General features: G+C 43.0%; 1 protein-coding gene across 3 annotated transcripts in view; it reads right to left on the minus strand.

The window, feature by feature from the left end:
• Positions 1-13,670, minus strand: part of GCNT1 (glucosaminyl (N-acetyl) transferase 1) — a 60,555-nt gene that overhangs the window by 46,456 nt on the left and 429 nt on the right. Inside the window, exons 2-3 of one of the 3 annotated variants that reach the window (XM_068551795.1) lie at positions 13,310-13,347; positions 13,035-13,154 (exon numbers count right to left, since the gene is read on the minus strand). The exons of 1 other annotated variant lie outside the window; for it this stretch is intronic. The gene's annotated coding sequence lies outside the window, so the exon portion shown is untranslated. The remainder of the gene's footprint in view (positions 1-13,034; positions 13,155-13,309; positions 13,348-13,670) is intronic. One more of the 3 variants, XM_068551794.1, reaches the window with a different exon arrangement.

Genomic DNA, 13,670 nt, shown 5'->3' on the forward strand with positions numbered 1-13,670 from the left:
TGCAGAAAATTATAAGACACTGATGAAAGAAATTAAAGATGATACCAACAGATGGGAGATATATCATGTTCTTGGATTGGAAAAATCAGCATTGTGAAAATGACTATACTACCCAAAGCAACCTACAGATTCAATGCAATCCCTATTAAACTACCAATGGCATTTTTCACAGAACTAGAACAAAAAATTTCACAATTTGTATGGAGACACAAAAGACCCCGAATAGCCAAAGCAATCCTGAGAAAGAAAAATGGAGCTGGAGGAATCAGGCTCCCGGACTTCAGACTATACTACAAAGCTACAGTAATCAAGACAGTATGGTATGGTACTGGCACAAAAACAGAGATATAGATCAATGGAACAGGAAAGAAAGCCCAGTGATAAACCCATGCACATATGGTCACCTTATTTTTGATAAAGGAGGCAAGCATATACAATGGAGAAAAGACAGCCTCTTCAATAAGTGGTGCTGGGAAAACTGGACAGCTACATGTAAAAGAATGAAATTAGAACACTCCCTAACACCATACACAAAAATAAACTCAAAATGAATTAAAGATCTAAATGTAAGGCCAGACACTATAAAACTCTTATTAGAGGAAAACATAGGCAGAACACTCTGTGACATAAATCACAGCAAGATCCTTTTTGACCCACCTCCTAGAGAAATGGAAATAAAAACAAAAATAAACAAATGGGACCTAATGAAACTTAAAAGCTTTTGCACAGCAAAGGAAACCCTAAACAAGATGAAAAGACAACCCTCAGAATGGGAGAAAATATCTGTAAATGAATCAACTGACAAAGGATTAATCTCCAAAATTTACAAGCAGCTCATGAGCTCAATATCAAAAAAACAAACAACCCAATCCAAAAATGGGCAGAAGACCTAAATAGACATTTCTCTAAAGAAGATATACAGACTGCCAACAAACACATGAAAGACTGCTCAACATCACTAATCATTAGAGAAATGCAAATCAAAACTACAGTGAGGTATCACCTCACACCAGTCAGAATGGCCATCATCAAAAAGTCTGCAAACATTAAATGCTGGAGAGGATGTGGAGAAAAGGGAGCCCTCTTTCACTGTTGGTGGGAATGTAAATTGATACAGCCACTATGGAGAACAGTATGGAGGTTCCTTATAAAACTAAAAATAGAACTACCATACAACCCAGCAATCCCACTAGTGGGCATATACCCAGAGAAAACCATAATTCATAAAGAGTCATGTACCAAAATGTTCATTGCAGCTCTATTTACAATAGCCAGGACATGGAAGCAACTAAGTGTCCATCGACAGATGAATGGATAAAGAAGATGTGACACATATATAAAATAGAATATTACTCAGCCATAAAAAGAAACGAAATTGACTTATTTGTAGTGAGGTGGATGGACCTAGAGTCTGTCATACAGAGTGAAGTAAGTCAGAATGAGAAAAACAAATACCGTATGCTAACACATATATATGGAATCTAAAAAAAAAAAAAAAGAAAATGGTTCTGAAGAACCTAGGGGCAGGACAGGAATAAAGACGCAGACGTAGAGAATAGACTTGAGGACCTGGGGAGGGGGAAGGGTAAGCTGGGACGAAGTGAGAGAGTGGCATGGACTTATATATACTACCAAATGTAAAATAGATAGCTAGTGGGAGGCGGCTGTGTGGCGTGGGGAGATCAGCTCGGTGCTTTGTGACCACCTAGAGGGGTGGGATAGGGAGGGTGGGAAGGAGACGCAAGAGGGAGGAGATATGAGGATATACGTATATGTATAGCTGATTCACTTTGTTATAAAGCAGAAACTAACACACCATTGTAAAGCAATTCTACTCCAATAAAGATGTTAAAAAATAATAATTTTAAGCAATTTATTTGGGTTAAGGATCATACATACATTAGTTTTTATAGAGAATAAGTGAGCCAACCTGTAATGTACTTACACTATACTTGATACATAATGAGCCTTCAATGAACATTAGCAATTTATTCATTATTATTGTTTATATTTCCTCATCTGGACATTGTTCAAATCTTTAATTCATATCTAACTTTTTTCAGACACCCCGCCCCCCAAATAAGAAACTGTATCTCAAGTTTATTGACAAATACCTGAATACACTTAATTCCACACAAGCAGCTATTATACAAAACACTGTGTTATACAAAAAGCTATTATACAAAACCTATCATATAGGTTCTAGGGGAAAAATACAATCACAAATAATGCATTTTCCTGATCTCAAAGAGTTCACACAAAGGTTACTTGCTGAGCCTTCTGCGGGAAATTATAGGCTTGGTCAATACAGTAAAAAACTATTTTGGAAACAATTCATCCATTGTAGAGCTGCAAGAAACTTGAGAATGCATCTAGTCCTGCTAGAAACACCAGCTCTGGTGGGCAGTTACTAGGTTGTGGGGGTCAGGTGGATCCTGTGGTCCAATAAATTATGATAAATGTGGTCAGAAAGAAAGTTGGACAAGATGCTGTACTCCCGGGCTTCTTCCTTCTAATAGCTCTCAAGATGGTAATGCTCACCATGAATATTTAAAGACAGGTACAAGGGACAGGGTATTCAGAATTTCTCAAATTTGACCAAGAACACATTTTAGAGCAGCAGATTACAACCATAAAAAATCCAGCTAGTCCCAAGCCCCACTCTCCTCTTTAACTCACGAAGAAGCTGGGGCCCAGGGGCACAAGTGACTTTTCTAAGGGTCAACTGTGAGTGGAAAGGCTGAGCGTTCACCCTGAACTTCACCCTGTCAGAATGTGCGTTTTTACACTCTACTGCTTTGCCTCAACTCAATTTGGTGGGGGAGGGGAATGGGGGCGGGGGAGATAGGAAGGGCTGGCCATAAAACCCAAAAGGGAAATCTGATTCCTGTGTGGTTAATGGCCATCAAACTTCGCTTCTTTTCTTTTCTTCCATCCCCTTTCAATACAGGTCAAATTTCATAACCAAAAATAGAAAGAAAGAAAAGTCTCTATATGAGCCCAACGAGAAATCTAGTGTATTATTTTCTTACATTTACACTTTATTTTTAACCTCCCTACCCCACCTCCCCAAAATGGTACTACTAAGCATGATCAATCTACCTTGTAAGGCTGACTTTCACCATGTTCCAAAATCACATCTACCATCAAACACTGGTCTCTTTCCTAATGGGTCCAATTTAGCAGAGGCTAATCCTCAAAAAAACCAGAAACGTCTAAGGATGTTACAGAACCAAACTTGGGTCCATGCATCTGTGCACAGTAAAGCCAATCTACTGACACTGGGTTATGGTGAAGGAAAATTCAGCCTTTATTGTAAGGCACCAGACAAGGAGTCCGGGGCTGCCAATGCTCAAAAAACCCCAAACTCCTCGACGGTTTTGGGGAAACAGTTTTTTTTAGGCAAACTTTGGGGGGCAGGTCTGCAGGGTGTGTGCCCTTCCTCTGATTGGTTGGTGGTGAGGCAACAGGGTGGTGTTCCAACAATCTCAACCACCAGCCTTCTGGTTCCAACCAGTCTGGGGCCCACGGGCCTGAAGTTACCACCCTCCACCTGGGTGAGGGGCCTTAGTTCCCATAAAAGAGATCAGAGATCCCTTCAGGAGAAACCAGGGCCCCCTGACTGATGGCTGCACTATTTGTTCCTTGACTGCCTTTCCTTTGTTTCTGCATTCCCTCCCTCCTCTAAGTAGTAACTATTTGAATCTGACCTTTGGAACTCAGGGAAGGTCTAGGAGGCTAAAATCTTTTCCCTACAACAAGAAGTGGTGGGGCATGCAAAGGCTTTGTACTTGGGAGGGCTCCACAGGGTCCTGCTTTCATGGATACCAAACAAGGTGTTCAAAGGCACTCATTTTGATTTGTGCATGTGTTTGAAAATCTTGGTTTTTTGTTTTTTTTTTTCCTTTTTTGGCCGGGCTGTGCAGCATGCAGGATCTTAGTTCCCCGACCAGGGTTCCCCTGCATTGGGAACGTGGAGTCTTAACCACTGGACCGCCAGGGAAGTCCTGAAAATCTTGTATTTTTATAGCCATGCCTATTTTCAGGGAACTTGCAAGTTCTCTGATAAAAGGCAATCAACACAATATTGTTAGGTTGACTATAGTGTACTTTTAAAATACTTCAGCAGAGCCAGTAAGATGTAAATGTGCTGGTTTTCATCTATACCTGGGAGCTAGAGAGGTCAAGAGCCCTAAACAGGAACACATTCCTGGGACTGCCACACTCTAGTGGCAGCTACTACGAGTGCTTCAGGTATTTTCACTGCAAACCAGAGGTTTTGTTAATTAGCAGGAGTGTTAGAACTGGATCTTCCTGGGTGAAGCCAATGACTTTGATTAACAGGGCATTTGAGCAAAGAGTGGACAAAGATGAGATCAGGGTGCTCCGTCTACGTGGATGGATTAGGGATATTCTAGAGGCACGTCCTACGCTTACATCCAAAGGGCACATAAGCCTGGCAAGTCGAATAGCCTGGGATGGTGCCCTGGGAGCATTCCTGGGTCCAGCTGCTGATTCCAGAAAATTCGTGATTACTTGACTGCAACATGATGATGGTCAGCTGAATCCTGCTGGAATGTCTGACACCCTGTGCCTCAAGTCAACCTTTTGCGGGAGAGGCAGTCAGAGCCCCAAGACAGGACACAGCTGACCTGGACTGGCGTTTTAACCTTCACCTGCCCAGAGAACTGCAGCCCTCCACCAATCTCTGCTTGCCAAAAATACCCAAACTGGCTTGTACGGGTGCACGGACAACAGCAATGACGTGGCTAGTGAAAGGGAAGCCACATGACTTAAAGCATTTACCTGTCCCAGAGCAAAGGGCTGACGACAAGATTTCTTGAAGTTCCATGGCTTTTTGTGCTTGTTTTTTAAAGTGTTCAAAGTGGCTTGTTTAAAAGAAGTTTAATGTACACATTTCAAGGGAAACAAGACACAGCATTCAATTCCTTCCAGAGTTTGAGCACTTATTTTTACTCTAATAGCAGTTTTATTTTCCACTGAGTGAGCTACAGGAGCGTATCATGGGAAAGAGGCAGTTTTAGATTAAAGTTTACAAGGAAAGCAAGTTTTCAGACTGTCCTATGTGTGTGGCGGGGGGAGGAGAGACACAGCAGTTTGACTCAAAGTTTTTAATGATAAGCTTTCAAAATTTTTACTACAAATACTAAGAGTAAAAAGCTTTAAGTACCTTCAATATATGTATATTTCTTTAATAATTACATGTACTACTGTACATATGTACCTTAAATGATGTGCATTACAAAACAAAAAGGTGGCGCAAGAGGAAATAAAACCTATTAGCTTAGTCACTTAGGGCACAAGAGTTCTTGCTCACTACAAATTTTTATTAATATTTGTAATGAAAGCAATATATTAAATATGCTTCACTATTTTTGAAAACCCCCAATTACTTTGCGATCCAGCGCTTGAATGACTGCTTCCAAGCTCAGTGTACTGTAACATTTTGCTTTAATGGCTGTCTGGAGTGACAGGGATACACTGGAAAAACAGCAGAACACACTTAGCTCTGCTTCCCAAATCTTGATACTTTTCTGTCTATTGACCAATTATAAAAAGCTCCTTGATGAGATTCAACTGGTAAAGTTTCAATCAGTCGTTCTTGCAATTAGTCTCAGGTGTCACCTTTTTATAAATTCAACAAATAGATTCAAAACTTACTGATATTCTTCACCTAAAACATTTTAACAGGTAGACAATTCCGTTTCCAAGTTTTTAAAAGTTTTTTCTGGGACTTCCCTGGCGGTCCAGTGGTTGAGACTCCACGCTTCCACTGCAGGGGGCGCGGGTAAGAATCCGCCTGCCAATGCAGGGGACACGGGTTCGACTCCTGGTCCGGGAAGATCCAACACGCGGCGGAGCAACTAAGCCCCTGCAAGCCACAGCGACTGAGCCCACGGGCCTAGAGCCCGTGCTCTGCAACAAGAGAAGCCACCGCAATGAGAAGCCCGCGCACCACAACGAAGAGTAGCCCCGCTCGCCGCAACTAGAGAAAGCCCGTGCGCGGCAACAAAGACCCAACTCAGCCAAAAATAAAAATTAATTAATTAATTTTAAATAAATAAATAAATAAAATAAAAATAAAAAGTTTTTTCTTTTGGGAAGGGGAGAGTTTTGATAACTCACAAATCTACCATATTTCTTGGCAACATGTTCACATCCTAATGCAAACGTTTTCCAAATGGTTATTTCCAAATACCTCTGTAGCATAAATTTCTTCTGAAAAGCAGTCACTCCCCCTCTTCTTGTGAGAATTTCACACTTATCTTGGATTGTTCCTGCTCTCCAAAGTAGCTGCAACTACTGACAGGCACAGCAAAACTGGGAAAGGGCAGCAAATCTGGAAACCTTGTCTTTTGTTAAAAAAAGATGCAGACACCTGTAAACTCAACCGCTCTTAGGTGGGTGCTCTTAGGTGGGTGCCGGGAAGAGAACCAGGGATGCTGAGTGGTGCGAAGATGGTCACGCTCCCTCCCCAGAGCATTATAAAGGATGGTAAAGCATCCACCACCTGAAGCTGCAATTCTCTCTCATGCCCTGACACACATCCAACGAGGCGAATGCTCAACTTCAGCTCCCGTGGCTGAGAATCAAATCTCAGGACACCTGTAACCCACTCACAGCTAAGTCTTAGTTCACTGTTTGAGAGATGCCGTGATTTAAAGCCTTTGTGTTGATAAAACAACTACATAACTCAATGATACCCTGTCACTGGCAAATTGCAACACTTCACAATATGCTTAAGGGCAAGGTGAGGAGGGCCCCACCTGGGCGAGGAATCCCAGCCTCCTCCTCCTCCTTAGGAAATCACACTCCTCGCACAGGATAGCAGATCCAGAAGGCACCACTGGCAACACAGACTTTAACTAGTAAGACAGCTTGGTTTCCTTCTTAAATATTTACAAAATTATAAATAGAAGGTCTTATACTTTCCTTCAACACCCCCACAGAATCGTCATTTGCCTCCTGCTTTGGATGCCAATCTATTTCGTTCATAATGGTCTCAACCTAATTGTTCTTACACAATAGGCAAATACAGTAAATTCCAGGTAATAGGCTGGAGCTCAATGGGGCAGAATGGCTTTAAATGGTCTGGTAGCCGAGGGAGTGGCTCTCAACCTTGGCTGTACACATGTTGGAACTACCGGGGAGCTTTCCAAGAATACCGATCCCCCTCCCTGAGATTCGATGGAATTGGTCTGCAGTTTGACCTGAGTGGCAGGAATTTTTAAAGCTCCCAAGTGTTCCTAATGTATAGTCAACATTGAGAACTTGGACATGTACCTGCACATTGAGGAGGGAGCCTGGGAAGACCCTTCCCCTCCAGAAGCCTCCCCCCAACCCCAGGGGCCTTGATGTCCATCAAAATAAGCTCTCAGGTGAGCATTAATGCCTTTAGTCATCAAGTATAAGGTGAGGGCTTCCCTGGTGGCGCAGTGGTTGAGAATCTGCCTGCTAATGCAGGGGACACGGGTTCGAGCCCTGGTCTGGGAAGATCCCACATGCCGCGGAGCAACTAGGCCCGTGAGCCACAACTACTGAGCCTGCGCGTCTGGAGCCTGTGCTCCGCAACAAGAGAGGCCGCGATAGTGAGAGGCCCGCGCACCGCGATGAAGAGTGGCCCCCGCTTGCCGCAACTAGAGAAAGCCCTCGCACGAAACGAAGACCCAACACAGCTAAAAATAAATAAATAAAAAAAAATAAATTTAAAAAAGTAGCTATAAAGTCATATTTCAATTGATTCTCAAACACTGCGAATCCTGCTGTTAATCATCTTAAAAAAAAGAAAAAAAAAAGTGTAAGGTGAAAGGTGGGAAATGATTTGAAGAAAAGGTAGTAAGAGGCTATTTCAGGTACGTGGGGCTGAGGTGCTTTTTACAACACTTCTGACACCAAATGCGGGGTTTTTCCTCCTGACGCCCACCAATTCTGACACCAACTGGGTACTCAACCATTCAGTTCAGTTCTGTCACGAACTAGCTGGAGTCAGCCCAGACCCCACAGATTAAGGGCTGAGTCCCACAAGACTGCCCACACTTCAGTCATCAGCTGCAAATGGGGTGCCCAGGCAAATTATAAATTTGGGGGTTCCGTGAATTCAGCGTTTCTCATGACACCCCAACCCCAGGTTCAAAAATTTGCTAGCACAGCTAGGATTCCAGAAAACACTTTACTTACTACTACAGTTTATTAGAAAGCATACAACTCAGCAACAGCCAAAAGGAAGAGATACATAGGGCAAGGTATAGGGGAACGGGTGCCGAGCTTCCTGGCTTCTCCTCCCGGCAGACTGCCCCTGCTCAGCACCTTGATGTGTGCAGCAACCCAGAAGCTCTCCAAACGGTGTTGTTCAAGTGTTTTTATAACCCAATCCCTAGCACCTCCTCCCCTTCCCAGAGGCCACCGTGTGGGGCTGAAAAGTTCCAACCCTCTTAATTACTTGGTCTTTCTAGTGACCAGTCTCATCCTGAGGCTACCCAGGGTCCCTTCTCACTCCCACATCCTCAGCCTCTCCCATCTCTGCTAGAAACTTCCCAACAGCATCAGAATACATTCAAGTTTCTTCAATCTCAATTTGAAAAAACAAGCCAAAAAGAAACAAGCAAAGAGTGGGCCACAGACCCCATATTTCCTCCCTACCCCGCAGGTGTACCTGGCTTCTCAGTCTTAACCAATTTCTCCTCTTCATCCGAGCACAATGATCAAACTCTCCAGGACCAGCCCCCTCCGCTTCTCATTCTACACCCCTCTTTGGATGATCTTTTTTAAGCATCTCATGCTCTGACAGACTGAGCTAGCGGAGCACTGGAGGATCTTTTTCATATGCAATGATTATTTGCAATACCTCCCAAACATGTCATTTCCACCTCAGATCTCTTTCAGGAGTTCCCGTTGCCTACTCCCTGACTCCACCTGGACGTCTCACAAGCAAACAGATATGAATGGAATTACCTTCCCTCTCCCACCCTGTACCAACCCACTCCTCCTCTAGTGCCTTCAACCATAAATGGTTTCACCATCCTATCCCACTCAGGTATTTATGCCAAACTTTTAAATCATCCTTGATACCTCCCTCTCTATCAACTATATCCAAATAGTCACTACTTTCTTACTGATTTTTAACTACAAACTCAATGTCTCTCTCCCTCTCTCCCTCCCTCCCAAGCCCCCCCTCTATCCCTGGGTGCCTGAAAAGCCTTTGCACTATTGCACCCAATTCTCCCCCTCCCCAGGGTAGCCGCATATGACTGCACAGGCTGTGCCCACACAAAGTGACTGGCTCAGGGGGCTGCCTTTAGGCCTGATCTGGTGGGACAAACAGTACACCTTTTCTAATTGGTCCACCCAGAAGGGAAGCCTCTTTCTGGTTTGCACAAAGGCACTGTATATGCCAACAGGGCTTACCCCTCCAAACACAGCAGTGACGATATCATTTTTTAAACCCAAATCTAATCATCTCATCTCCCATTTGAAAGCTTTCAATGAGATCTCCCTACCTTTTCATTAAAGTCCGAAGTCCAAAAAATGACCCAAGAGGCCTCATCCCAAGCCACGTTCCTTCCTTGGTCTCAACCATTTCAGCCTGGAACTTTAAACCCTAATTCACCTGACTACTTCCTTCTAATTTTTAAGGCCTCATTTTAAATGTCTCTTTTTAGGTGGACCTACCCTGAGTAATTCCCTCCCCTAAACTAGGTTAGGTCCCCAGGTTAAATGTTCTCTGGACATCTGTGCTTTTCTGAAGTACCACTTATGACTGTGATTGCCTGTGTGACTATGTGCTAGTCAGCCCCCTGCCCCCCACCAACCAGCCACTAGACTAAATGGTTCATAAAGGCAGAGACCCTCTATCCCATTCACAGCTGTAGCCCCAGAGCTGGCAATGCCTGGCATCCAACAGGTGCTCAGTAAATAGCTGTTCAATGAGTAAACAGGTGCAGGTGCCCAGGTCCCTCGCAAACTATCTGGCTCCCTCTTCAGCAAAAGAAAAATTAATCATGGGAGGAAGTTCGTAGTAAATTTAGTGCACTGATTATCAAATACACATAGACTCCTGATTGGAAATATTTGGACAATCAAAGAATCAGAAATTCTGGGTGCTTCATGGCAGCAGGAACACTTCTCTGGATTTGCATTTGTAACCACAATCCTCTTTTGAGCTATGGACAGAGTTTTACCAGGGCCAGTTTCCTGTGTGCTGTTGCACAGGACCCTGAGCTTTGCTTAGCGCTCAGCTGTCTGTCGCCACCCTGAAATTCTTCATAATATTTAAACAAGGGGCCCCACAAATTATGTAGCCAGTCCTGAGTCTTACAAATTAGTCTGATTTCTCTAAGGATGCATCGTTTATAACCAGGGCAATGTTTTCAACCTCCCATGGTCTAAAAAAAAGAGGATTATACTTGCAGGACATTTTTCCTTCTGATAAGCAATATCATATATTACTTAGCATTCTCTTTTATAAAATTAGGACATCTCAGACTACAGAAACACATGGTTGTCCTAGTTATTGCTGTTAGGCAAAAAGTTTTAAATTTCTTTTAAAACTAAATTCCACTCTGAACATGACTTAGATTGAGTCTCTCTTTTAAAATTTTTGCTTAAAATTTTTTGTTTGTTGTTCTAATATTAGGGATTGTGTCAATTTTTTCAAATCAATAACCATGGTCCACTGATACTCCATCACCTTAAAAAAAAACTGAAAGACAATGAGCACACTAAAGAGAAAAATGAAAACTGCTGTATAACCCCGTTTTAGCTTCCACATTTTAAACTTTAGAAATTTAACAGCTGCATCAAACACTTGAGATTTCTTTGGCGATAAAACCTGGCAGAATACACGTGGCCATTCACGAAGAACACTGGTTTAGTCATCTTTATTATAAAAATATTTTAAATGTCAGATGTTTAAACTTTACCAATAGCTTCTCTACTCATTAGAAGTTTAAAGTTAACTGTGTTTAGTATACAGTTTAGTTAACAAACATCTAGAGCATTTTAACTATTGGTGCATGTTTTTCTCAACTGGGTGACTCTGTTCCCCAGGGGACATTTGGCAATGTCTGGAGACATTTTTGGTTGTTATAACTAGATGGAGGGGGGACTTCCCTGGTGATCCAGTGGTTAAGACTCCGCCTTCCAAAGCAGAGGACCCAGGTTTGATCCCTGGTTGGGGAACTAAGATCCCACGTGCCACGGGGGCGACTAAGCCCACACGCCGCAACTACTGAGCCCCTGTGCTCTAGAGCCAGAGTGCCACAACTAGAGAGAAGCCCACGCACCACAACAAAGAGCTCGCGTGCCGCAGCTAAGATCTGTCGCAGCCAAATTAATTAATTACTTAATTAAAAAAAAAAAAAAAAACCTAGACGGAGGGGACTGGTGGCATCCGGTGAGTCAAGCCAGGGACACTGCTACACATCTTACAATGCACAAGACAATCCCAACAGGAAATTATCTGGCCAAAAATGTCAAAAGTCCCGAAGTTGAGAAACTCTGGTCTCAGCGTACATGCATTTGCTACAGATAGGCAAAAGGACATATGACAACCTGAAGCCATGCCTCCTGTGTCAAAGCCATTGTGGTTAAAAGTACAGACGGGCCCCAGGAGAAAGACCAGATTTATAAGAATAGTCATTTGGGAACTCCCTTTTTAAGGCAGGGAGTAAGGCATCTGACATCCTGAGCTAGAACCATGAATAAACAGTAACAAAATTCCTTGGTTGGCCCAAAAAAGACTACTTTCCTCAATGCAGCTACACTAATGTACACTTCATAGAAAAGAGAAATTGAGATTCAGAAGAGATCATTTGCAATAGTATTAATTTGTTTCCTACCACCTCATTGCATGAAAAATGTACAATATATACATCATAGGTCAGAATTTTTCATTCACTTGATTCTAAGAGATTTGAAAACAGATGATGCAGCATGAACCAAATTTGATTTGATTTCTTGTGTTTTAAAAAAGAAAAAAAAAGAGCCAATATTTAAAGTCCCTTTTTACATATTTTTTAATAAAGATTTTTCAGTTATTGGGTGGGGGAGCTCTGGTCACATTGGGCCAGAATTCCTGCACAGTTATAGGGAGGAAATGGCCGATACCCACCCAGGTGTTGGCAGGTCCTCTGCAGGTCATCTGGGACCAATCAAGGTCCATTTAGCTCTCCCCACACATTACTTGTTCCCTGCCTGTAAATCTGTTGATTTCATTTTGTAAATAGTTGATAGTTCTCAAGAAAAACATTTTCCTTAGTGTTAAGCGACTAAATTGCAAATGGAAAAGAAGTAACTAGTGACTTGAAGCAGTCCTATAATTAATCAAGGATGAACTATAATTAATGAAGAATGGAAGGGCCAAGGCTGAGAAGGCTCTTTCCAAGGTCAGGCTGAAGCAAAGGCAGAGGAGCTGACAGGAACCTTTAAACCCTCACCATGAAACAGGGAAATCAAACAAACAAACAAAACTTCTTTCATCTATCAATAAAACTGAGTAAAAGTAAATTGACCGTATATTACATTGTTTTTAAACATAGAGGAGTTAGCCACTTCTGAGAACTCAAAATCTTCCCAGAACTACCATCCTGAAGGCCTGCAAAAAATCCATTAAGCAACAACAGAGAGCCACAGAGCCCGCATTTTCCTTCTTGCCCTAACTGAAATCTGTTACCAAATCCTCTGGCAGGGGGGCTTGATTGGAACTGCCTGGGTTCCTAGCAGGTAATTTACACTGATCTTTAACAACCATTCAGCCCTCCTCCTCCCCTTTATAAAACAAATCTGCCTTTCAGAACAGCTCTAAAAGGGGGGCAGAATGCCCCAGAGGAGCATGCAAGTCCCTGACCAGATGCCTCACCTACCCCTCACCAAATGCAGACCATGCTTTCTCTGAACACTGTATATCTTCCCAATTTGCCTCTTGTCCTACTAATTCTAAAATGAAGATTCTCTTCTCTCTAAAAAGAAATCACAAAGCCAAGGGTGTGCAGGATGCCAGGTGATACAAGACTCACCTCCAACCTGGCAGCCCTAAGGCCGAGGCTGGACCTACAAGCGACCTCATCCAACGGGAAAGATGAGAAGTGTGTAGCAGGCAGGGGTGCCTGTATTTTGCTCGGCGTCCAGAGAAAGGGCTGCAAGGGGGGAAAAGAGCTGTGAGCGAGAGCTTCTTCCACCTTAAAAGCTAATAAACAAAAATTGGAAACATTTAAATCAGAAATTGGGTGCTAACAACACAAAACCAAAAAGAAACCGAGGAAGGGAGTAGAATGAGTTTAAGAAGAATCACCTGTTTCATCATAGACTCAGCAGCACGCGTTTCCTAGACTTGGCGTGAAGGATAGAGAGGGAACAGGAAGATGGGGAGACGCGTGAGGGCTTCAGAACCCTTGAGTAGCGTCTCTTGTCCAGTGGTTTGCCCCAGGGTGAGTCATTTATTATCCTGGAGTAGGCTTCTTTTTCAGTAGAATGGGGGTAATAAATGCCTCTCCGCAGGGCTACAGTTAGGATTAAATGAAGTTAAAGCCTCTGGCCCGAAGGGACAACAATGATTAACTGTTCGCTCCCTGACTATCCACGCCCGCAGCCGCCAACTCCGATTCCTAAGCTCCTACTCGCTACGTGGACCAGGGGGAAAGAGACCAGAAAAA

The sequence above is a fragment of the Eschrichtius robustus genome, chromosome 10, assembly GCF_028021215.1.
Source record: "Eschrichtius robustus isolate mEscRob2 chromosome 10, mEscRob2.pri, whole genome shotgun sequence".
Lineage (NCBI taxonomy): Eukaryota > Metazoa > Chordata > Mammalia > Artiodactyla > Eschrichtiidae > Eschrichtius > Eschrichtius robustus.